We start from the raw sequence: 25265 nt of genomic DNA, 5'->3' as shown, positions 1-25265 counted from the left end.
ACCAAACGCTGCGTTCAGTACTTGGCATATGTTGGGTATAAAAAAGTCGTAATTTCAAACTGCGAATACGTGCAGAGAGCCAGAATTTGGCTCCAAAATATGGCTCAGGCCTCGAAATTGGGATAATTGGGATATTTCGAAAACTGCAGGGGAGTTTGTGTGAAATGAGACTCACTGCCGCTTTCAGGACTTGGCATATGTTGGGTATAAAATGTAGTAATTTCTAACCGCAAATACGTGCATAGAGCCAGAATTTGGCTCCAAAATATGGTTAGGGCCTCGAAATTGGGATGTTTGGGATATTTTGAAAACTGCAGGGGGGGTTTGGGACAAATGTGACCAAACGCCGCTTTCAGTACTTGGCATATGTTGGGTATAAAAAAGTCGTAATTTCAAACTGCGAATACGTGCAGAGAGCCAGAATTTGGCTCCAAAATATGGCTCAGGAATCGAAATTGGGATAATTGGGATATTTCGCAAACTGCAGGGGAGTTTGTGTGAAATGAGACTTACTGCCGCTTTCAGGACTTGGCATATGTTAGGTATAAAATGTAGTAATTTCTAACCGCGAATACGTGCATAGAGCCAGAATTTGGCTCCAAAATATGGCTCAGGCCTCGATATTGTGATGTTTGGGATCTTTTGAAAACTGCAGGGGGGGATTATGACAAATGTGACCAAATGCCGCTTTCAGTCCCTGGCATATGTAGGGTATAAAATAGTGGTAATTTCAAACTGAGAATACGTGCAGAGAGCAAGAATTTGGCTCCAAAATATGGCTCAGGTGTCGAAATTGGGATATTTGGGATATTTCGAAAACTGCAGGGGAGTTTCTGCGAAATGTGACTCATGCCGCTTTTAGGACTTGGCATATGTTATGTATAAAATATCGTAATTTCAAACTGCGAAAACGTGCATAGAGCCAGAATTTGGTTCCAAAATATTGCTCAGTCCTCGAAATTGGGATGTTTGGGATATTTTGAAAACTGCAGGAGGGTTTGGGACAAATATGACCAAACGCCGCTTTCAGAACTTGGCATATGCTTGGTATAAAAAGTCGTAATTTCAAACTGCGAAAACGTGCAGAGAGCTTGAATTTGGGTCCAAAATTTGGCTCAGGCCACGAAAGTGGGATGTTTGGGATATTTTGAAAACTGCAGGGGAGTTTGAGCAAAATGTGACTCACTGCTGCTTTCAGTACTTGGCATATGTTGGGTATAAAAATTCGTAATTTCAAACGGCAAATACGTGCAGAGAGACAGAATTTGGCTACAAAATATGGCTAGGCCTCGAAATTGAGATATTTGGGATATTTTGAAAACTGCAGGGGGGATTATGACAAATGTGACCAAATGCCGCTTTCAGTACCTGGCAAATGTTGGGTATAAAAAAGTGGTAATTTCAAACTGCGAATACGTGCAGAGAGCCAGAATTTGGCTCCAAAATATGGATCAGGCCTCAAAATTGAGATATTTGGGATATTTCGAAAACTGCAGGGGAGTTTGTGCGAAATGTGACTCACTGCCGCTTTCAGGACTTGGCATAGGTTATGTATAAAATGTCGCAATTTCAAACCGCGAATACGTGCATAGAGCCAGAATTTGGATCCAAAATATTGCTCATGCCTTGAAATTGGGATGTTTGGGATATTTTGAAAACTGCAGGGGAGTTTGTGCTACATGTGACTCACTGCTGCTTTCAGTACTTGGCATATGTTGGGTATAAAAATTCGTAATTTCAAACTGCGAATACATGCAGAGAGCCAGAATTTGGCTCCAAAATATGGCTAAGGTGTCGAAATTGGGATATTTGGGTTATTTCGAAAACTGCAAGGGAGTTTGTGCAAAATGTGACTCACTGCCGCTTTCAGGACTTGGCATATTTTGGGTACAAAAAGTCGTAATTTCAAACTGTGAATACGTGCAGAGAGCCAGAACTTGGCTCCAAAATATGGCTCCGGCCTCGAAATTGAGATATTTGGGATATTTTGAAAACTGCAGGGGAGTTTGCGCAAAATGTGACTCACTGCCACTTTCAGTACTTGGCAAATGTTGGGTGTAAAAAGTCGTAATTTCAAACTGCGAATACGTGCAGAGAGCCAGAATTTGGCTCCAAAATATTGCTCATGCCTCGAGATTGGGATGTTTGGGATATTTTGAAAACTGCAGTGGAGGTTTGGGACAAATGTGACCAAACGCCGCTCTCAGTACTTGGCATATGTTGGGCATAAAAAATTCGTAATTTCAAACTGCGAATACGTGCAGAGAGCCAGAATTTGGCTCCATAATAATGTTCAGGCCTCGAAATTGGGATATTTGGGATATTTCGTAAACTGCAGGGGAGTTTGTGCGAAATGTGACTCACTGCCACTCTCAGTACTTGGCATTTGTTGGGTAAAAAATGTCGTAATTTCAAACCGCGAATACGTGCATAGAGCCAGATTTTGGCTCCAAAATATGGCTAAGGCCTCGAAATTGGGATGTTTGGGATATTTGGAAATCTGCAGGAGGGGTTTGGGACAAATGTTACCAAACGCCACTTTCAGTACTTGGCATATGTTGGGAATAAAAATCGTAATATCAAAATGCGAATACGTGCATAGACCCAGAATTTGGTTCTAAAATATTGCTCAGTCCTCGAAATTGGGATGTTTGGGATATTTTGAAAACTGCAGGAGGGTTTGGGACAAATATGACCAAACGCCGCTTTAAGAACTTGGCATATGTTTGGTATAAAAAGTCGTAATTTCAAACTGCGAATACGTGCAGAGAGCTTGAATTTGGCTCCAAAATATGGCTCAGGCCTCGAAAGTGGGATGTTTGGGATATTTTGAAAACTGCAGGGGAGTTTGAGCAAAATGTGACTCACAGCTGCTTTCAGTACTTGGCATATGTTGGGTATAAAAAGTCGTAATTTCAAACTGCGAATACGTGCAGAGCCAAAATTTGGCTCCAAAATATGGCTCAGGCGTCGAAATTGGGATATTTGGGTTATTTTGAAAACTGCAGGGGAGTTTGTGCTAAATGTGACTCACTGCTGCTATCAGTACTTGGCATATGTTGGGTATAAAAAGTCGTAATTTCAAACTGCGAATACGTGCAGAGAGCCAGAATTTGGCTCCAAAATATTACTCAGTACTCGAAATTGGGATGTTTGGGATATTTTGAAAACCTCAGGGGGCTTTAAGACAAATATGACCAAAAGCCGCTTTCAGAACTTGGCATATGTTGGGTATAAAAAGTCGTAATTTCAAACTGCGAATACGTGCAGAGAGCCAGAATTTGGCTCCAAAATATGGCTCAGGCCACGAAATTAGGATGTTTGGGATATTTTGAAAACTGCAGGGAGGTTTGGACAAATATGACCAAACGCCGCTTTCAGTACTTGGCATATGTTAGGTATATAAAGTCGTAATTTCAAACTGCGAATTCGTGCAGAGAGCCAGAATTTGGCTCCAAAATATGGCTCAGGCCTCGAAATTAGGTTGTTTGGGATATTTTGAAAACTACAGGGAGATTTGGGACACATGTGACCAAACGCCGCTTTCAGAACTTGGCATATGTTGGGTATAAAAAGTCGTAATTTCAAACTGCTAATACGTGCAGAGACCCAGAATTTGGCTCCAAATTATGGCTCAGGCCTCGAAATTGGGATATTTGGGATATTTCGAAAACTGCAGGGGAGTTTGTTCAAAATGTGACTCAAGGCCACTTTCAGGACTTGGCATATGTTGGGTATAAAAATCGTAATTTCAAACTGCGAATACGTGCATAGAGCCAGAATTTGGCTCCAAAAGATGACTCAGTCCTCGAAATTGGGATGTTTGGTATATTTTGAAAACTGCAGGAGGGATTGAGACAAATGTGACCAAAAGCCGCTTTCAGAACTTGGCATATTTTGGGTATAAAAAGTCGTAATTTCAAACTGCGAATACGTGCAGAGAGCCAGAATTTGGCTCCAAAATATGGCTCAGGCCTCGTAATTAAGATATTTGGGATATTTTTGAAAACTGCAGGGTGGATTGAGACAAATGTGACCAAACGCTGCTTTCAGTACTTGGCATATGTTGGGTATAAAAAAGTGGTAATTTCAAACTACGAATACGTGCAGAGAGCCAAAATTTGCCTCGAAAATATGGCTCAGGCCTCGAAATTGGGATGTATGGGATATTTTGAAAACTGCAGGGGAGTTTGTGCGAAATGTGACTCACTGCCGCTTTCAAGACTTGGCATATGTTGGGTATAAAATGTCGTAATTTCAAACTTCGAATACGTGAAGAGAGACAGAATTTAGCTCCAAAATATGGCTCAGGCCTCGAAATTGGGATATTTGGGATATTTCGAAAACTGCAGGGGAGTTTGTTCAAAATGTGACTCACTGCCGCTTTCAGGACTTGGCATATGTTGGGTATAAAAATTCTTTATTTTAAACTGCGAATACGTGCAGAGAGCCAGATTTTTGGCTCCAAAATACTGCTCAGTCCTCGAAATTGGAATGTTTGGGATATTTTGAAAACTGCAGGGGGGTTTGGGACAAATATGACCAAATGCCGCTTTCAGAACTTGGCATATGTTGGGTATAAAAAGTCGTAATTTCAAACTGCGAATACGTGCAGAGAGCTTGAAATTGGCTCCAAAATATGGCTCAAGCCTCGAAAGTCGGATGTTTGGGATATTTTGAAAACTGCAGGGTGGATTGAGACAAATGTGACCAAACGCTGCTTTCAGTACTTGGCATATGTTGGGTATAAAAAAGTGGTAATTTCAAACTACGAATACGTGCAGAGAGCCAAAATTTGGCTCCAAAATATGGCTCAGGCCTCGAAATTGGGATGTTTGTGATATTTTGAAAACTGCAGGGAGGTTTGGGACAAATTTGACCAAACGCCACTTTCAGTACTTGGCATATGTTGGGTATACAAATTCGTAATTTCAAACTTCGAATACGTGAAGAGAGCCAGAATTTGGCTCCAAAGTATTCCTCAGGCTTTGAAATTGGGATATTTGGGATATTTCGAAAACTGCAGGGGAGTTTGTGCGAAATGTGACTCTCTGCCGCTTTCAGGACTTGGCATATGTTGGGTATATAAATTCGTAATTTCAAACTGCGAATACGTGCAGAGAGCCAGAATTTGGCTCCAAAATATGGCTCATGCCTCGAAATTGGGATGTTTGGGATATTTTGAACCCTGCAGGGGAGTTTGTGCAAAATGTGACTCACTGCCGCTTTCAGTACTTGGCATATGTTGGGTATAAAAATCGTAATATCAAACTGCGAATACGTGCAGAGAGCCTGAATTTGGCTCCAAAATATGGCTCAGGCCTCGATATTGTGATGTTTGGGATATTTTGAAAACTGCAGGGAGGTTTGGGACAAATGTAACCAAACGCCGCTTTCAGTACTTGGCATATGTTGGGTATAAAAAATTCGTAATTTCATACTGCCAATACGTGCAGAGAGCCAAAATTTGGCTCCAAAATATGGCTCAGGCCTCGAAATTGGGATATTTGGGATCTTTTGAAAACCGCAGGGGGGGTTTGGGACAAATTTGACCAAACGCCGCTATCAGTACTTGGAATATGTTGGGTATAAAAAAGTCGTAATTTCACACTGCGAATACGTGCAGAGAGCTTGAATTTTGCTCCAAAATATGGCTCAAGCCTCGAAAGTGGGATGTTTGGGATATTTTGAAAACTGCAGGGGAGTTTGTGCAAAATGTGACTCACTGCTGCTTTCAGTTCTTGGAATATGTTGGGTATAAAAAGTCGTAATTTCAAACTGCGAATACGTGCATAGAGCCAGAATTTGGCTCCAAAATATTGCTCAGTCCTCGAAATTGGGATGTTTGGGATCTTTTGAAAACCGCAGGGGGGGTTTGGGACAAATTTGACCAAACGCCGCTATCAGTACTTGGAATATGTTGGGTATAAAAAAGTCGTAATTTCAAACTGCGAATACGAGCAGAGAGCCAGAATTTGGCTCCAAAATATGGTTCAGGCCTCGAAATTTGGATGTTTGGGATATTTTGAAAACTGCAGGGGGGATTGAGACAAATGTGACCAAACGCCGCTATCAGTCCCTGGCATATGTAGGGTATAAAATAGTGGTAATTTGAAACTGAGAATATGTGCAGAGAGCCAGAATTTGGCTCCAAAATATGGCTCAGGCGTCGAAATTGGGATGTTTGAGATATTTTGAAAACTGCAGTGAGGTTTTGGGACAAATATGACCAAACGTCGCTTTCAGTACTTGGCATATGTTGGGTATATAAAGTCATAATTTCAAACTGAGAATACGTGCAGAGAGCCAGAATTTGGCTCCAACATATGGATCAGGCCTCAAAATTGGGATATTTGGGATATTTTGTAAACTGCAGGGGAGTTTGTGTGAAATGTGACTCACTGCCGCTTTCAGGACTTGGCATATGTTGCGTATAAAATGTCGTAATTTCAAACCGCGAATACGTGCATAGAGCCAGAATTTGGCTCCATAATATTGCTCAGGCCTCGAAATTGGGATATTTGGGATTTTTTGAAAACTCCAGTGCAGTTTGTGCGAAATGTGACTCACTGCCGCTTTCAGGACACGGCATATGTTGGGTATAAAATCTCGTAATTTCAAACCGCGAATACGTTCATATAGCCAGAATTTGGCTCCAAAATGTGGCTCAGGCCTCGATATTGTGTTGTTTGGGATATTTTGAAAACTGCAGGGAGGTTTGGGACAAATGTAACGAAACGCCGCATTCAGTACTTGGCATATGTTGGGTATAAAAAATTCGTAATTTCAAACTGCAAATACCTGCACAGAGCCAGAATTTGGCTCCAAAATATGGCTCAGGCGTCGAAATTAGGATATTTGGGATATTTCGAAAACTGCAGGGGAGTTTGTGCTAAATGTGATTCACTGCTGCTTTCAGGACTTGGCATATGTTGGGTATAAAAATCGTTATTTCAAACTGCGAATACGTGCAGAGAGCCAGAATTTGGCTCCAAAATATGGCTCAGGTGTCGAAATTGGGATATTTCGGATATTTCGAAAACTGCAAGGGAACTTGTGCAAAATGTGACTCACTGCCGCTTTCATGACTTGGCATATGTTGGGTATAAAAAGTCGTAATTTCAAACTGCGAATACGTGCATAGAGCCAGAATTTGGCTCCAAAATATTGCTCAGTCCTCGAAATTGGGATGTTTGGGATCTTTTGAAAACTGCAGGGGGGGTTTGGGACAAATTTGACCAAACGCCGCTATCAGTACTTGGAATATGTTGGGTATAAAAAAGTCGTAATTTCAAACTGCGAATACGAGCAGAGAGCCAGAATTTGGCTCCAAAATATGGTTCAGGCCTCGAAATTTGGATGTTTGGGATATTTTGAAAACTGCAGGGGGGATTGAGACAAATGTGACCAAACGCCGCTATCAGTCCCTGGCATATGTAGGGTATAAAATAGTGGTAATTTCAAACTGAGAATATGTGCAGAGAGCCAGAATTTGGCTCCAAAATATGGCTCAGGCGTCGAAATTGGGATGTTTGAGATATTTTGAAAACTGCAGTGAGGTTTTGGGACAAATATGACCAAACGTCGCTTTCAGTACTTGGCATATGTTGGGTATATAAAGTCATAATTTCAAACTGAGAATACGTGCAGAGCCAGAATTTGGCTCCAACATATGGATCAGGCCTCAAAATTGGGATATTTGGGATATTTTGTAAACTGCAGGGGAGTTTGTGTGAAATGTGACTCTCTGCCGCTTTCAGGACTTGGCATATGTTGCGTATAAAATGTCGTAATTTCAAACCGCGAATACGTGCATAGAGCCAGAATTTGGTTCCATAATATTGCTCAGGCCTCGAAATTGGAATATTTGGGATTTTTTGAAAACTGCAGTGCAGTTTGTGCGAAATGTGACTCACTGCCGCTTTCAGGACACGGCATATGTTGGGTATAAAATCTCGTAATTTCAAACCGCGAATACGTTCATATAGCCAGAATTTGGCTCCAAAATGTGGCTCAGGCCTCGATATTGTGTTGTTTGGGATATTTTGAAAACTGCAGGGAGGTTTGGCACAAATGTAACGAAACGCCGCATTCAGTACTTGGCATATGTTGGGTATAAAAAATTCGTAATTTCAAACTGCAAATACCTGCACAGAGCCAGAATTTGGCTCCAAAATATGGCTCAGGCGTCGAAATTAGGATATTTGGGATATTTCGAAAACTGCAGGGGAGTTTGTGCTAAATGTGATTCACTGCTGCTTTCAGGACTTGGCATATGTTGGGTATAAAAAGTCGTAATTTCAAACTACGAATACGTGCAGAGAGCCAGAATTTGGCTCCAAAATATGGCTCAGGCGCCGAAATTGGGATGTTTTGGATATTTTGAAAACTGCAGTGAGGTTTGGGACAAATATGACCAAACGTCGCTTTCAGTACTTGGCATATGTTGGGTATAAAAAGTGGTAATTTCAAACTGCGAATACGTGCATAGAGCCAGAATTTGGCTCCAAAATATTGCTCAGTCCTCGAAATTGGGATGTTTGGGATATTTTGAAAACTGCAGGGGGGGTTTGGGACAAATTTGCCCAAACGCTGCTTTCAGTACTTGGTATATGTTGGGTATAAAAAGTTGTAATTTCACACTGCGAATACGTGCAGAGAGCTTGAATTTTGCTCCAAAATATGGCTCAAGCCTCGAAAGTGGAATGTTTGGGATATTTTGAAAACTGCAGGGGAGTTTGTGGAAAATGTGACTCACTGCTGCTTTCAGTACTTGTAATATGTTGTGTATAAAAAGTCGTAATTTCAAACTACGAATACGTGCATAGAGCCAGAATATGGCTCCAAAATATGGCTCAGGCCTCGAAATTGGGATGTTTGGGATATTTTGAAAACTGCAGGGTGGATTGAGACAAATGTGACCAAACGCTGCTTTCAGTACTTGGCATATGTTGGGTATAAAAAAGTGGTAATTTCAAACTACGAATACGTGCAGAGAGCCAAAATTTGCCTCGAAAATATGGCTCAGGCCTCGAAATTGGGATGTTTGGGATATTTTGAAAACTGCAGGGGAGTTTGTGCGAAATGTGACTCACTCCCGCTTTCAAGACTTGGCATATGTTGGGTATAAAATGTCGTAATTTCCAAAACCGAATACGTGCAGAGAGCTAGAATTTAGCTCCAAAATATGGCTCATGCACGAAATTGGGATGTTTGGGATATTTAAAAACTGCAGGGAGGTTTGGGACAAATGTGACCAAACGCCACTTTTAGTCCTTGGCATATGTTGGGTATAAAAAGTCGTAATTTCAAACTTCGAATACGTGAAGAGAGACAGAATTTGGCTCCAAAATATGGCTCAGGCCTCGAAATTGGGATATTTGGGATATTTCGAAAACTGTAGGGGAGTTTCTGCAAATTTTGACTCACTGCCGCATTCAGGACTTGGATTATGTTGGGTATAAAAATTCTCTATTTTAAACTGCGAATACGTGCAGAGAGCCAGATTTTGGCTCCAAAATACTGCTCAGTCCTCGAAATTGGGATGTTTGGGATATTTTGAAAACTGCAGGGGGGTTTGGGACAAATATGACCAAATGCCGCTTTCAGAACTTGGCATTTGTTGGGTATAAAAAGTCGTAATTTCAAACTACGAATACGTGCAGAGAGCCAAAATTTGGCTCCAAAATATGGCTAGGCCTCGAAATTGAGATATTTGGGATATTTTGAAAACTGCAGGGGGGATTATGACAAATGTGACCAAATGCCGCTTTCAGTACCTGGCATATGTTGGGTATAAAAAAGTGGTAATTTCAAACTGCGAATACGTGCAGAGAGCCAGAATTTGGCTCCAAAATATGGATCAGGCCTCAAAATTGAGATATTTGGGATATTTCGAAAACTGCAGGGGAGTTTGTGCGAAATGTGACTCACTGCCGCTTTCAGGACTTGGCATAGGTTATGTATAAAATGTCGCAATTTCAAACCGCGAATACGTGCATAGAGCCAGAATTTGAATCCAAAATATTGCTCATGCCTCGAGATTGGGATGTTTGGGATATTTTGAAAACTGCAGTGGAGGTTTGGGACAAATGTGACCAAACGCCGCTCTCAGTACTTGGCATATGTTGATCATAAAAAATTCGTAATTTCAAACTGCGAATACGTGCAGAGAGCCAGAATTTGGCTCCATAATATTGTTCAGGCCTCGTAATTGGGATATTTGGGATATTTCGTAAACTGCAGGGGAGTTTGTGCGAAATGTGACTCACTGCCACTCTCAGTACTTGGCATATGTTGGGTAAAAAATGTCGTAATTTCAAACCGCGAATACGTGCATAGAGCCAGATTTTGGCTCCAAAATATGGCTAAGGCCTCGAAATTGGGATGTTTGGGATATTTGGAAATCTGCAGGAGGGGTTTGGGACAAATGTTACCAAACGCCACTTTCAGTACTTGGCATATGTTGGGTATACAAATTTGTAATTTCAAACTGCGAATACGTGCAGAGAGCCAGAGTTTAGCTGCAAAATATGGCTCAGGCCTCTAAAATGGGATGTTTGGGATATTTCGAAAACTGCAGGGGAGTTTGTGCAAAATGTGACTCACTGATGCTTTCAGTACTTGGCATATGTTGGGAATAAAAATCGTAATATCAAAATGTGAATACGTGCATAGAGCCAGAATTTGGCTCCAAAATATTGCTCAGTCCTCGAAATTGGGATGTTTGGGATATTTTGAAAACTGCAGGAGGGTTTGGGACAAATATGACCAAACGCCGCTTTAAGAACTTGGCATATGTTTGGTATAAAAAGTCGTAATTTCAAACTGCGAATACGTGCAGAGAGCTTGAATTTGGCTCCAAAATATGGCTCAGGCCTCGAAAGTGGGATGTTTGGGATATTTTGAAAACTGCAGGGGAGTTTGAGCAAAATGTGACTCACAGCTGCTTTCAGTAATTGGCATATGTTGGGTATAAAAAGTCGTAATTTCAAACTGCGAATACGTGCAGAGCCAAAATTTGGCTCCAAAATATGGCTCAGGCGTCGAAATTGGGATATTTGGGATATTTTGAAAACTGCAGGGGAGTTTGTGCTAAATGTGACTCACTGCTGCTATCAGTACTTGGCATATGTTGGGTATAAAAAGTCGTAATTTCAAACTGCGAATACGTGCAGAGAGCCAGAATTTGGCTCTTAAATATTGCTCAGTACTCGAAATTGGGATGTTTGGGATATTTTGAAAACCTCAGGGGGCTTTAAGACAAATATGACCAAAAGCCGCTTTCAGAACTTGGCATATGTTGGGTATAAAAAGTCGTAATTTCAAACTGCGAAAACGTGCAGAGAGCCAGAATTTGGCTCCAAAATATGGCTCAGGCCTCGTAATTAAGATATTTGGGATATTTTGAAAACTGCAGGGGAGTTTGAGCAAAATGTGACTCTGCTGCTTTCAGTACTTGGCATATGTTGGGTATAAAAAGTCGTAATTTCAAACTGCGAATACGTGCAGAGAGCCAGAATTTGGCTCAAAAATATGGCTCAGGCCACGAAATTAGGATGTTTGGGATATTTTGAAAACTGCAGGGAGGTTTGGGACAAATATGACCAAACTCCGCTTTCAGTACTTGGCATATGTTGGGTATAGAAAGTCTTAATTTCAAACTGCGAATTCGTGCAGAGAGCCAGAATTTGGCTCCAAAATATGGCTCAGGCCTCGAAATTAGGTTGTTTGGGATATTTTGAAAACTACAGGGAGATTTGGGACACATGTGACCAAACGCCGCTTTCAGAACTTGGCATATGTTGGGTATAAAAAGTCGTAATTTCAAACTGCGAATACGTGCAGAGACCCAGAATTTGGCTCCAAATTATGGCTCAGGCCTCGAAATTGGGATATTTGGGATATTTCGAAAACTGCAGGGGAGTTTGTTCAAAATGTGACTCAAGGCCACTTTCAGGACTTGGCATATGTTGGGTATAAAAATTTTTTATTTTAAACTGCGAATACGTGCAGAGAGCTAGATTTTTGGCTCCAAAATACTGCTCAGTCCTCGAAATTGGGATGTTTGGGATATTTTGAAAACTGCAGGGGGGTTTGGGACAAATATGACCAAATGCCGCTTTCAGAACTTGGCATATGTTGGGTATAAAAAGTCGTAATTTCAATCTGCGAATACGTGCAGAGAGCTTGAAATTGGCTCCAAAATATGGCTCAAGCCTCGAAAGTGGGATGTTTGGGATATTTTGAAAACTGCAGGGTGGATTGAGACAAATGTGACCAAACGCTGCTTTCAGTACTTAGCATATGTTGGGTATAAAAAAGTGGTAATTTCAAACTACGAATACGTGCAGAGAGCCAAAATTTTTCTCCAAAATATGGCTCAGGCCTCGAAATTGGGATGTTTGTGATATTTTGAAAACTGCAGGGAGGTTTGGGACAAATTTGACCAAACGCCACTTTCAGTACTTGGCATATGTTGGGTATACAAATTCATAATTTCAAACTTCGAATACGTGAAGAGAGCCAGAATTTGGCTCCAAAATATTCCTCAGGCTTTGAAATTGGGATATTTGGGATATTTCGAAAACTGCAGGGGAGTTTGTGCGAAATGTGACTCACTGCTGCTTTCAGGACTTGGCATCTGTTGGGTATAAAATGTCGTAATTTCAAATCACGAATACGTGCATAGAGCCAGAATTTGGCTCCAAAATATGGCTAAGGCCTCGAAATTGGGATGTTTGGGATATTTTGAAAACTGCAGGGGGGGTTTGGGACAAATGTGACCAAACGCCGCTTTCAGTACTTGGCATATGTTGGGCATAAAAAAGTCGTAATTTCAAACTGCGAATACGTGAGGAGAGCCAAAATTTGGCTCCAAAATATGGCTCAGGCCTCGAAATTGGGATATTTGGGATATTTCGAAAACTCCAGGGGAGTTTGTGCGAAATGTGACTCACTGCCGCTTTCAGGACTTGGCATATGTTGGGTATATAAATTCGTAATTTCAAACTGCGAATACGTGCAGAGAGCCAGAATTTCGCTCCAAAATATGGCTCATGCCTCGAAATTGGGATGTTTGGGATATTTTGAACCCTGCAGGGGAGTTTGTGCAAAATGTGACTCACTGCCGCTTTCAGTACTTGGCATATGTTGGGTATAAAAATCGTAATATCAAACTGCAAATACGTGCAGAGAGCCTGAATTTGGCTCCAAAATATGGCTCAGGCCTCGATATTGTGATTTTGGGATATTTTGAAAACTGCAGGGAGGTTTGGGACAAATGTAACCAAACGCCGCTTTCAGTACTTGGCATATGTTGGGTATAAAAAATTCGTAATTTCATACTGCCAATACGTGCAGAGAGCCAAAATTTGGCTCCAAAATATGGCTCAGACCTCGAAATTGGGATGTTTCGGATATTTTGAAAACTTCAGGGAGGTTTGGGACAAATTTGACCAAAAGCCACTTTCAGTACTTGGCATATGTTGGGTATACAAATTCGTAATTTCAAACTTCGAATACGTGCAGAGAGCCAGAATTTGGCTCAAAAATATGGCTCAGGCCTCGAAATTGGGATATTTGGGATATTTCGAAAACTCCAGGGGAGTTTGTGCGAAATGTGACTCACTGCCGCTTTCAGGACTTGGCATATGTTGGGTATAAAAAGTCGTAATTTAAAACTGCGAATACGTGCGTAGAGCCAGAATTTGGCTCCAAAATATTGCTCAGTACTCGAAATTGGGATGTTTGGGATATTTTGAAAACTGCAGGGGGGGTTTGGGACAAATTTGACCTAACGCTGCTTTCAGTACTTAGTATATGTTGGGTATAAAAAGTCGTAATTTCACACTGCGAATACGTGCAGAGAGCTTGAATTTTGCTCCAAAATATGGCTCAAGCCTCGAAAGTGGGATGTTTGGGATATTTTGAAAACTGCAGGGGAGTTTGTGGAAAATGTGACTCACTGCTGCTTTCAATACTTGTAATATGTTGTGTATAAAAAGTCGTAATTTCATACTGCGAATATGTGCAGAGAGCCAGAATTTGGCGCCAAAATATGGCTCAGGCGTCGAAATTGGGATATTTGGGATATTTTGAAAACTGCAGGGGAGTTTGTGCAAAATGTGACTCACTGCTGCTTTCAGTTCTTGGAATATGTTGGGTATAAAAAGTCGTAATTTCAAACTGTGATTACGTTCATAGAGCCAGAATTTGGCTCCAAAATATTGCTCAGTCCTCGAAATTGGGATGTTTGGGATCTTTTGAAAACTGCAGGGAGGGTTTGGGACAAATTTGACCAAACGCCGCTATCAGTACTTGGAATATGTTGGGTATAAAAAAGTCGTAATTTCAAACTGCGAATACGAGCAGAGAGCCAGAATTTGGCTCCAAAATATGGTTCAGGCCTCGAAATTGGGATGTTTGGGATATTTTGAAAACTGCAGGGGGGATTGAGACAAATGTGACCAAACGCCGCTATCAGTCCCTGGCATATGTAGGGTATAAAATAGTGGTAATTTCAAACTGAGAATACGTGCAGAGAGCAAGAATTTGGCTCCAAAATATGGCTCAGGTGTCGAAATTGGGATATTTGGGATATTTCGAAAACTGCAAGGGAGTTTGTGCAAAACGTGACTCAATGCCTCTTTCAGGACTTGGCATATGTTTGAATAAAGTCGTAATTTCAAACTGCGAATACGTGCAGAGAGCCAGAATTTGGCTCCAAAATATGGCTCAGGCATCGAAATTGGGATGTTTGAGATATTTTGAAAACTGCAGTGAGGTTTTGGGACAAATATGACCAAACGTCGCTTTCAGTACTTGGCATATGTTGGGTATATAAAGTCATAATTTCAAACTGAGAATACGTGCAGAGATCCAGAATTTGGCTCCAACATATGGATCAGGCCTCAAAATTGGGATATTTGGGATATTTTGTAAACTGCAGGGGAGTTTGTGTGAAATGTGACTCACTGCCTCTTTCAGGACTTGGCATATGTTGCGTATAAAATGTCGTAATTTCAAACCGCGAATACGTGCATAGAGCCAGAATTTGGCTCCATAATATTGCTCAGGCCTCGAAATTGGGATATTTGGGATTTTTTGAAAACTGCAGTGCAGTTTGTTCTAAATGTGACTCACTGCCGCTTTCAGGACACGGCATATGTTGGGTATAAAATCTCGTAATTTCAAACCGCGAATACGTTCATAGAGCCAGAATTTGGTTCCAAAATATGGCTCAGGCCTCGAAATTGGGATAATTGGGATATTTCGAAAACTGCAGGGGAGTTTGTTTGAAATGAGACTCACTGCCGCTTTCAGGACTTGGCATATGTTTGGTATAAAATGTAGTAATTTCTAACCACGAATACGTGCATAGAGCCAGAATTTGGTTCCAAAATATAATTAGGGCCTCGAAATTGGGATGTTTGGGATATTTTGAAAACTGCAGGGGGGGGTTTTGGACAAATGTGATCAAACGCCGCTTTCAGTACTTGGCATATGTTGGGTATAAAAAAGTCGTAATTTCAAACTGCGAATACGTGCAGAGAGCCAGAATTTGGCTCCAAAATATGGCTCAGGCCTCGAAATTGGGATAATTGGGATATTTCGAAAACTGCAGGGGAGTTTGTGTGAAATGAGACTCACTGCCGCTTTCAGGACTTGGCATATGTTGGGTATAAAATGTAGTAATTTCTAACCGCGAATACGTGCATAGACCCAGAATTTGGCTCCAAAATATGGCTAAGGCCTCGAAATTGGGATGTTTGGGATATTTTGAAAACTGCAGGGGGGGTTTGGGACAAATGTGACCAAACGCCGCTTTCAGTACTTGGCATATGTTGGGCATAAAAAAGTCGTAATTTCAAACTGCGAATACGTGAGGAGAGCCAAAATTTGGCTCCAAAATATGGCTCAGGCCTCGAAATTGGGATATTTGGGATATTTCGAAAACTCCAGGGGAGTTTGTGCGAAATGTGACTCACTGCCGCTTTCAGGACTTGGCATATGTTGGGTATATAAATTCGTAATTTCAAACTGCGAATACGTGCAGAGAGCCAGAATTTTGCTCCAAAATATGGCTCAAGCCTCGAAAGTGGGATGTTTGGGATATTTTGAAAACTGCAGGGGAGTTTGTGCAAAATGTGACTAACTGCTGCTTTCAGTACTTGTAATATGTTGTGTATAAAAAGTCGTGTATTCAAACTGCGAATATGTGCAGAGAGCAAGAATTTGGCGCCAAAATATGGCTCAGGCGTCGAAATTGGGATATTTGGGATATTTTGAAAACTGCAGGGGAGTTTGTGCAAAATGTGACTCACTGCTGCTTTCAGTTCTTGGCATATGTTGGGTATAAAAAGTCGTAATTTCAAACTGCGAATACGTGCATAGAGCCAGAATTTGGCTCAAAAATATTGCTCAGACCTCGAAATTGGGATGTTTGGGATATTTTGAAAACTGCAGGAGGGTTTTGGACAAATATGACCAAACGCCGCTTTCAGAACTTGGCATATGTTTGGTATAAAAAGTCGAAATTTCAAACTGCGAATACGTGCAGAGAGACAGAATTTGGCTCCAAAATATGGCTCAGGCCTCGAAATTGAGATATTTGGGATATTTTGAAAACTGCAGGGGGGATCATGACAAATGTGACCAAACGCCGCTTTCAGTACCTGGCATATGTTGGGTATAAAAAATGGTAATTTCAAACAGCGAATACGTGCAGAGAGCCAGAATTTGGCTCCAAAATATGGATCAGGCCTCAAAATTGGGATATTTGGGATATTTCGAAAACTGCAGGGGAGTTTGTGCGAAATGTGACTCACTGCCGCTTTCAGGCCTTGGCATATGTTATGTATAAAATGTCGAAATTTCAAACCGTGAATACGTGCATAGAGCCAGATTGTGGATGCAAAATATTGCTCATGCCTCGAGTTTGGGATGTTTGGGAAATTTTGAAAACTGCAGTGGGGTTTGGAACAAATGTGACCAAACGCCGTTCTCAGTACATGGCATATGTTGGGCATAAAAAAAGTCGTAATTTCAAACTGCGAATACGTGCAGAGAGCCAGATTTTGGCTCCAAAATATGGCTAAGGCCTCGAAATTGGGATGTTTGGGATATTTTGAAATCTGCAGGGGGGGTTTGGGACAAATGTTACCAAACGCCGCTTTCAGTACTTGGCATATATTGGGTATAAAAAATTCGTAATTTCAAACTGCGAATACGTTCAGAGAGCCAGAGTTTGGCTGCAAAATATGGCTCAGGCCTCGAAATTGGGATGTTTGGGATATTTCGAAAACTGCAGGGGAGTTTGTGCAAAATGTGACTCACTGATCCTTTCAGTACTTGGCATATGTTGGGTATAAAAATTCGTAATTTCAAACTGCGAATACGAGCAGAGAGCCAGAATTTGGCTCCAAAATATGGCTCAGGCCTCGAAAGTGGGATGTTTGGGATATTTTGAAAACTGCAGGAGGGTTTGGGACAAATACGACCAAACGCCGCTTTAAGAACTTGGCATATGTTTGGTATAAAAAGTCGTAATATCAAACTGCGAATACGTGCAGAGAGCTTGAATTTGGCTCCAAAATATGGCTCAGGCCTCGAAAGTGGGATGTTTGGGATATTTTGAAAACTGCAGGGGAGTTTGTGCAAAATGTGACTCACTGCTGCTTTCAGTACTTGGCATATGTTGGGTATAAAAAGTCGTAATTTCAAACTGCGAATACGTGCAGAGAGCCAGAATTTGGCTCCAAAATATGGCTCAGGCGACGAAATTGGGATATTTGGGATATTTTGAAAACTGCAGTGGAGTTTGTGCTAATTGTGACTCACTGCTGCTATCAGTACTTGGCATATGTTGGGTATAAAAAGTGGTAATTTCAAACTGCGAATACGTGCAGAGAGCCAGAATTTGGCTCCAAAATATGGCTCAGGCGTCGAAATTGGGATATTTGGGATATTTCGAAAACTGCAGGGGAGTTTGTTCAAAATGTGACTCAAGGCCACTTTCAGGACTTGGCATATGTTGGGTATAAAAATCGTAATTTCAAAGTGCGAATACGTGCATAGAGCCAGAATTTGGCTCCAAAATATGACTCAGTCCTCGAAATTGGGATTTTTGGGATATTTTGAAAACTGCAGGAGGGATTGAGACAAATGTGACCAAATGCCGCTTTCAGTACTTGGCATATTTTGGGTATAAAAATGTCGTAATTTCAAACTGCGAATACGTGCAGAGAGCCAGAATTTGATCCAAAACATGGCTCAGGCCTCGAAATTGGGATATTTCGGAGATTTCGAACACTGCAGGGGAGTTTGTGCAATATGTGTCTCACTGCCGCTTTCAGTACCTGGCATATGTTGGGTATAAAAAAGTGGTAATTTTAAACTGCGAATACGTGCAGAGAGCCAGAATTTGGCTCCAAAATATGGCTCAGGCCACGAAATTAGGATGTTTTGGATATTTTGAAAACTGCAGGAGGGATTGAGACAAATGTGACCAAACGCCGCTTTCAGTACTTGGCATATGTTGGGTATATAAAGTCGTAATTTCAAACTGCGAATACGTGCAGAGAGCCAGAGTTTGGCTGCAAAATATGGCTCAGGCCTCGATATTGGGATGTTTGGGATATTTCGAAAACTGTAGGGGAGTTTGTGCAAAATGTGACTCACTGATCCTTTCAGTACTTGGCATATGTTGGGTATAAAAAGTCGTAATTTCAAACTGCGAATACGAGCAGAGAGCCAGAATTTGGCTCCAAAATATGGCTCAGGCCTCGAAAGTGGGATGTTTGGGATATTTTGAAAACTGCAGGAGGGTTTGGGACAAATACGACCAAACGCCGCTTTAAGAACTTGGCATATGTTTGGTATAAAAAGTCGTAATTTCACACTGCGAATACGTGCAGAGAGCTTGAATTTGGCTCCAAAATATGGCTCAAGCCTCGAAAGTGGGATGTTTGGGATATTTTGAAAACTGCAGGGGAGTTTGTGGAAAATGTGACTCACTGCTGCTTTCAATACTTGTAATATGTTGTGTATAAAAAGTCGTAATTTCATACTGCGAATATGTGCAGAGAGCCAGAATTTGGCGCCAAAATATGGCTCAGGCGTCGAAATTGGGATATTTGGGATATTTTGAAAACTGCAGGGGAGTTTGTGCAAAATGTGACTCACTGCTGCTTTCAGTTCTTGGAATATGTTGGGTATAAAAAGTCGTAATTTCAAACTGTGATTACGTTCATAGAGCCAGAATTTGGCTCCAAAATATTGCTCAGTCCTCGAAATTGGGATGTTTGGGATCTTTTGAAAACTGCAGGGAGGGTTTGGGACAAATTTGACCAAACGCCGCTATCAGTACTTGGAATATGTTGGGTATAAAAAAGTCGTAATTTCAAACTGCGAATACGAGCAGAGAGCCAGAATTTGGCTCCAAAATATGGTTCAGGCCTCGAAATTGGGATGTTTGGGATATTTTGAAAACTGCAGGGGGGATTGAGACAAATGTGACCAAACGCCGCTATCAGTCCCTGGCATATGTAGGGTATAAAATAGTGGTAATTTCAAACTGAGAATACGTGCAGAGAGCAAGAATTTGGCTCCAAAATATGGCTCAGGTGTCGAAATTGGGATATTTGGGATATTTCGAAAACTGCAAGGGAGTTTGTGCAAAACGTGACTCAATGCCTCTTTCAGGACTTGGCATATGTTTGAATAAAGTCGTAATTTCAAACTGCGAATACGTGCAGAGAGCCAGAATTTGGCTCCAAAATATGGCTCAGGCATCGAAATTGGGATGTTTGAGATATTTTGAAAACTGCAGTGAGGTTTTGGGACAAATATGACCAAACGTCGCTTTCAGTACTTGGCATATGTTGGGTATATAAAGTCATAATTTCAAACTGAGAATACGTGCAGAGATCCAGAATTTGGCTCCAACATATGGATCAGGCCTCAAAATTGGGATATTTGGGATATTTTGTAAACTGCAGGGGAGTTTGTGTGAAATGTGACTCACTGCCTCTTTCAGGACTTGGCATATGTTGCGTATAAAATGTCGTAATTTCAAACCGCGAATACGTGCATAGAGCCAGAATTTGGCTCCATAATATTGCTCAGGCCTCGAAATTGGGATATTTGGGATTTTTTGAAAACTGCAGTGCAGTTTGTTCTAAATGTGACTCACTGCCGCTTTCAGGACACGGCATATGTTGGGTATAAAATCTCGTAATTTCAAACCGCGAATACGTTCATAGAGCCAGAATTTGGTTCCAAAATATGGCTCAGGCCTCGAAATTGGGATAATTGGGATATTTCGAAAACTGCAGGGGAGTTTGTTTGAAATGAGACTCACTGCCGCTTTCAGGACTTGGCATATGTTTGGTATAAAATGTAGTAATTTCTAACCACGAATACGTGCATAGAGCCAGAATTTGGTTCCAAAATATAATTAGGGCCTCGAAATTGGGATGTTTGGGATATTTTGAAAACTGCAGGGGGGGGTTTTGGACAAATGTGATCAAACGCCGCTTTCAGTACTTGGCATATGTTGGGTATAAAAAAGTCGTAATTTCAAACTGCGAATACGTGCAGAGAGCCAGAATTTGGCTCCAAAATATGGCTCAGGCCTCGAAATTGGGATAATTGGGATATTTCGAAAACTGCAGGGGAGTTTGTGTGAAATGAGACTCACTGCCGCTTTCAGGACTTGGCATATGTTGGGTATAAAATGTAGTAATTTCTAACCGCGAATACGTGCATAGACCCAGAATTTGGCTCCAAAATATGGCTAAGGCCTCGAAATTGGGATGTTTGGGATATTTTGAAAACTGCAGGGGGGGTTTGGGACAAATGTGACCAAACGCCGCTTTCAGTACTTGGCATATGTTGGGCATAAAAAAGTCGTAATTTCAAACTGCGAATACGTGAGGAGAGCCAAAATTTGGCTCCAAAATATGGCTCAGGCCTCGAAATTGGGATATTTGGGATATTTCGAAAACTCCAGGGGAGTTTGTGCGAAATGTGACTCACTGCCGCTTTCAGGACTTGGCATATGTTGGGTATATAAATTCGTAATTTCAAACTGCGAATACGTGCAGAGAGCCAGAATTTTGCTCCAAAATATGGCTCAAGCCTCGAAAGTGGGATGTTTGGGATATTTTGAAAACTGCAGGGGAGTTTGTGCAAAATGTGACTAACTGCTGCTTTCAGTACTTGTAATATGTTGTGTATAAAAAGTCGTGTATTCAAACTGCGAATATGTGCAGAGAGCAAGAATTTGGCGCCAAAATATGGCTCAGGCGTCGAAATTGGGATATTTGGGATATTTTGAAAACTGCAGGGGAGTTTGTGCAAAATGTGACTCACTGCTGCTTTCAGTTCTTGGCATATGTTGGGTATAAAAAGTCGTAATTTCAAACTGCGAATACGTGCATAGAGCCAGAATTTGGCTCAAAAATATTGCTCAGACCTCGAAATTGGGATGTTTGGGATATTTTGAAAACTGCAGGAGGGTTTTGGACAAATATGACCAAACGCCGCTTTCAGAACTTGGCATATGTTTGGTATAAAAAGTCGAAATTTCAAACTGCGAATACGTGCAGAGAGACAGAATTTGGCTCCAAAATATGGCTCAGGCCTCGAAATTGAGATATTTGGGATATTTTGAAAACTGCAGGGGGGATCATGACAAATGTGACCAAACGCCGCTTTCAGTACCTGGCATATGTTGGGTATAAAAAATGGTAATTTCAAACAGCGAATACGTGCAGAGAGCCAGAATTTGGCTCCAAAATATGGATCAGGCCTCAAAATTGGGATATTTGGGATATTTCGAAAACTGCAGGGGAGTTTGTGCGAAATGTGACTCACTGCCGCTTTCAGGCCTTGGCATATGTTATGTATAAAATGTCGAAATTTCAAACCGTGAATACGTGCATAGAGCCAGATTGTGGATGCAAAATATTGCTCATGCCTCGAGTTTGGGATGTTTGGGAAATTTTGAAAACTGCAGTGGGGTTTGGAACAAATGTGACCAAACGCCGTTCTCAGTACATGGCATATGTTGGGCATAAAAAAAGTCGTAATTTCAAACTGCGAATACGTGCAGAGAGCCAGATTTTGGCTCCAAAATATGGCTAAGGCCTCGAAATTGGGATGTTTGGGATATTTTGAAATCTGCAGGGGGGGTTTGGGACAAATGTTACCAAACGCCGCTTTCAGTACTTGGCATATATTGGGTATAAAAAATTCGTAATTTCAAACTGCGAATACGTTCAGAGAGCCAGAGTTTGGCTGCAAAATATGGCTCAGGCCTCGAAATTGGGATGTTTGGGATATTTCGAAAACTGCAGGGGAGTTTGTGCAAAATGTGACTCACTGATCCTTTCAGTACTTGGCATATGTTGGGTATAAAAATTCGTAATTTCAAACTGCGAATACGAGCAGAGAGCCAGAATTTGGCTCCAAAATATGGCTCAGGCCTCGAAAGTGGGATGTTTGGGATATTTTGAAAACTGCAGGAGGGTTTGGGACAAATACGACCAAACGCCGCTTTAAGAACTTGGCATATGTTTGGTATAAAAAGTCGTAATATCAAACTGCGAATACGTGCAGAGAGCTTGAATTTGGCTCCAAAATATGGCTCAGGCCTCGAAAGTGGGATGTTTGGGATATTTTGAAAACTGCAGGGGAGTTTGTGCAAAATGTGACTCACTGCTGCTTTCAGTACTTGGCATATGTTGGGTATAAAAAGTCGTAATTTCAAACTGCGAATACGTGCAGAGAGCCAGAATTTGGCTCCAAAATATGGCTCAGGCGACGAAATTGGGATATTTGGGATATTTTGAAAACTGCAGTGGAGTTTGTGCTAATTGTGACTCACTGCTGCTATCAGTACTTGGCATATGTTGGGTATAAAAAGTGGTAATTTCAAACTGCGAATACGTGCAGAGAGCCAGAATTTGGCTCCAAAATATGGCTCAGGCGTCGAAATTGGGATATTTGGGATATTTCGAAAACTGCAGGGGAGTTTGTTCAAAATGTGACTCAAGGCCACTTTCAGGACTTGGCATATGTTGGGTATAAAAATCGTAATTTCAAAGTGCGAATACGTGCATAGAGCCAGAATTTGGCTCCAAAATATGACTCAGTCCTCGAAATTGGGATTTTTGGGATATTTTGAAAACTGCAGGAGGGATTGAGACAAATGTGACCAAATGCCGCTTTCAGTACTTGGCATATTTTGGGTATAAAAATGTCGTAATTTCAAACTGCGAATACGTGCAGAGAGCCAGAATTTGATCCAAAACATGGCTCAGGCCTCGAAATTGGGATATTTCGGAGATTTCGAACACTGCAGGGGAGTTTGTGCAATATGTGTCTCACTGCCGCTTTCAGTACCTGGCATATGTTGGGTATAAAAAAGTGGTAATTTTAAACTGCGAATACGTGCAGAGAGCCAGAATTTGGCTCCAAAATATGGCTCAGGCCACGAAATTAGGATGTTTTGGATATTTTGAAAACTGCAGGAGGGATTGAGACAAATGTGACCAAACGCCGCTTTCAGTACTTGGCATATGTTGGGTATATAAAGTCGTAATTTCAAACTGCGAATACGTGCAGAGAGCCAGAGTTTGGCTGCAAAATATGGCTCAGGCCTCGATATTGGGATGTTTGGGATATTTCGAAAACTGTAGGGGAGTTTGTGCAAAATGTGACTCACTGATCCTTTCAGTACTTGGCATATGTTGGGTATAAAAAGTCGTAATTTCAAACTGCGAATACGAGCAGAGAGCCAGAATTTGGCTCCAAAATATGGCTCAGGCCTCGAAAGTGGGATGTTTGGGATATTTTGAAAACTGCAGGAGGGTTTGGGACAAATACGACCAAACGCCGCTTTAAGAACTTGGCATATGTTTGGTATAAAAAGTCGTAATTTCACACTGCGAATACGTGCAGAGAGCTTGAATTTGGCTCCAAAATATTGCTCATGCCTCGAGATTGGGATGTTTGGGATATTTTGAAAACTGCAGTGGGGGTTTGGGACAATTGTGACCAAACGCCACTCTCAGTACTTGGCATATGTTGGGTAAAAAATGTCGTAATTTCAAACTGCGAATACGTGCATAGAGTCAGATTTTGGCTCCAAAATATGGCTAAGGCCTCGAAATTCGGATGTTTGGGATATTTTGAAATCTGCAGGGGGGGGGGGGTTGGGACAAATGTTACCAAACGCCGCTTTCAGTACTTGGCATATATTGGGTATAAAAAATTCGTAATTTCAAACTGCAAATACGTGCAGAAAGCCAGAGTTTGGCTGCAAAATATGGCTCAGGCCTCGAAATTGGGATGTTTGGGATATTTCGAAAACTGCAGGGGAGTTTGTGCAAAATGTGACGCACTGATGCTTTCAGTACTTGGCATATGTTGGGTATAAAAATCGTTATATCAAAATGCGAATACGTGCATAGAGCCAGAATTTGGCTCCAAAATATTGCTCAGTCCTCGAAATTGGGATGTTTGGGATACTTTGAAAACTGCAGGAGGGTTTGGGACAAATACGACCAAACGCCGCTTTAAGAACTTGGCATAGGTTTGGTATAAAAAGTCGTAATTTCAAACTGCGAATACGTGCAGAGTGCTTGAATTTGGCTCCAAAATATGGCTCAGGCCTCGAAAGTGGGATGTTTGGGATATTTTGAAAACTGCAATGGAGTATGTGCAAAATGTGACTCACTGCTGCTTTCAGTACTTGGCATATGTTGGGTATGAAAAGTCGTAATTTCTAACTGCGAATACGTGCAGAGAGCCAGAATTTGGCTCCATAATATGGCTCAGGCGTCGAAATTGGGATATTTGGGATATTTTGAAAACTGCAGGGGAGTTTATGCTAAATGTGACTCACTGCTGCTATCAGTACTTGGCATATGTTGGGTATAAAAAGTCGTAATTTCAAACTGCGAATACGTGCAGAGAGCCAGAATTTGGCTCCAAAATATGGCTCAGGCCTCGAAAGTGGGATGTTTGGGATATTTTGAAAACTGCAGGGGAGTTTGTGCAAAATGTGACTCACTGCTGCTTTCAGTACTTGGCATATGTTGGGTATAAAAAGTCGTAATTTCAAACTGCGAATACGTGCAGAGAGCCAGAATTTGGCTCCAAAATATGGCTCAGGCGTCGAAATTGGGATATTTGGGATATTTCGAAAACTGCAGGGGAGTTTGTTCAAAATGTGACTCAAGGCCACTTTCAGGACT

The sequence above is a fragment of the Procambarus clarkii genome, chromosome 10 (assembly GCF_040958095.1).
Source record: "Procambarus clarkii isolate CNS0578487 chromosome 10, FALCON_Pclarkii_2.0, whole genome shotgun sequence".
Taxonomy (NCBI): domain Eukaryota; kingdom Metazoa; phylum Arthropoda; class Malacostraca; order Decapoda; family Cambaridae; genus Procambarus; species Procambarus clarkii.
This window is presented reverse-complemented; position numbering follows the sequence as displayed.